The sequence below is a fragment of the Arachis duranensis genome, chromosome 6, assembly GCF_000817695.3.
Source record: "Arachis duranensis cultivar V14167 chromosome 6, aradu.V14167.gnm2.J7QH, whole genome shotgun sequence".
NCBI lineage: Eukaryota > Viridiplantae > Streptophyta > Magnoliopsida > Fabales > Fabaceae > Arachis > Arachis duranensis.
Window position 1 is genome coordinate 36,459,840 of NC_029777.3, and position 1,136 is coordinate 36,460,975.

A 1,136-nucleotide genomic window follows, 5' to 3' on the forward strand; every position below is an offset into this window, starting at 1 on the left:
TTCTTGAGTCGTCACTTTGTTCTCTTGTCAACCTTGCCAATTTGATGCCAAATATAGACTATTATACCTCGTTGGAAAGCTATGGATGTCAGCTTTCTAACGCAACTGGAAGCACCTCAATTGGAGTTCTACAACTCGAGTTATACTCCATGGAAGGTGAAGAGGTCAGCTGGCCTGATTGCATGTTGGTACTATGCTCTTCTATGCACATTACGGGGCTGTTTTCTCCCTCAATTTTTAGTATCCACCATGCATGCCATATATGCTTGGAAAGCTCTAGATGTCTTCTTTCCAATGCATTTTGAATCACCTCATTTGGAGTTTTGTAGCTCAAGTTATTTATGTTTGAAGAAGGCATGGTCAAGCTGTTCCATATAACACATTTAAGCTCCAGTTTAAGGTTAAACTGGAGCTTAAACGTGGAATGCTTCCTGGAGGGTAAAACGCCAAACACGTTTAAGCTCCAGTTTGAGGTCAAACTGGAGCTTAAACGTGGAAATGGCTTCCTGGTGCATAATATGGTTCGAACACGATTAACCTCCAGTTTGAGGTCAAACTGGAGGTTAAACGTGGAATCACTCCCTTGGTGCCATTCTCATTCTGGCGTTTAACCTTCAGTTTGAGGTTAAACTGGAGGTTAAACGCCAGTTTCCTCTTTTCTCAGCTTTCATGATTCTGGCGTTTAACCTTCAGTTTAACCTTAAACTGAAGGTCAAACGTCACTTTCAGCATTTGGTGCCTTCCTTATTCTGGCGTTTAACTTCCAGTTTAAGGTTAAACTGGAGGTTAAACGCCACTTTCAACATTGTACTCCACATGTGATCTTCAAGCTTCCTTTATTGATTTTGTTGCTTCCTTGCCTATCCTCTTCTTCCCTGAAATCATCCACACAATTGCATCAAAGTCTTGCAAAAATTCATGAGAATTCTTCCATTCATAGCATTCAAGTAATATAACTAAAAACTCATGGAATTTGCATCAAAATTATACTGTTTGGATGATTCATTGCTTTGTTGTTCATTTAACCATTCTTGGTTACTTTAAGCTCAAGAAAATGCATAAAACAACTAAAACTAACAGAAAAATGCTAGTGAAACTAGCCTAAGATGCCTTGGCATCACAACACCAAACTTAAT